This window comes from Corvus kubaryi, unplaced genomic scaffold (assembly GCF_017639235.1).
Source record: "Corvus kubaryi isolate FWS band 111438036 unplaced genomic scaffold, C.kubaryi_AGA036_p1.0 37387, whole genome shotgun sequence".
Lineage (NCBI taxonomy): Eukaryota > Metazoa > Chordata > Aves > Passeriformes > Corvidae > Corvus > Corvus kubaryi.
The window spans coordinates 6787893-6788592 of NW_024581129.1; positions in this window are offsets into that span (position 1 = coordinate 6787893).

The window sequence follows — 700 nt, forward strand, 5'->3', positions numbered from 1 at the left end:
GAGGAGGAGAAGGAGAAGGAGAAGGAGAAGGAGGAGAAGGAGGAGAAGGAGAAGGAGGAGGAGGAGGAGAAGGAGAAGGAGAATTAAAAGAAAAATGAATGACAAGAAGAACAAGAACAAGAAGATATTTCTAATCCGCACAGTTTGAAATAATAACCAAAACCAGATGGGCAATCCCCCTCTGGTTTATTAACTGGATATTCTTCCAGTCTGGAGACCAAGAGCTTGTCAGGTTCCCCTTGATGAGGGAACATCTCCAAAGAGCATGAAACAGGAGGGGATTTTGCAGTAGTGAAAATAATCCCCCCAAATTGATGGATCTTTCAGCAAATTCCTCCATTTCTTTCCAGCCACTACTGGATTTCAGCTTTCCCTCACAGAATCTTTCCTTAATTTCCCACATCCGCTGAAAACCAGAACGAGGAAGCGAAAATGGCTCGAACTGGCCAGACCAGTTCCACTGCCCACATTAAGTCAACTTGAAGAAGTCAAATTACGTTCTTGTGGCTAAGGCAGGTCCTCTGCGCATTCCCAATGGAATTCCATGTCCCTGCTCCAGCCAGGGCTGGGTTTTCACCCTGGACACTCGGTTTCCATCCCCTTCCCTTCCTTTGTGCCACTGGAATATGATCCGGTTGAAGTCTTCTCTTGGAATGAGTTTTTCACAGCAGAGCAAACAAGAATGAGAACAAAGGGAAGT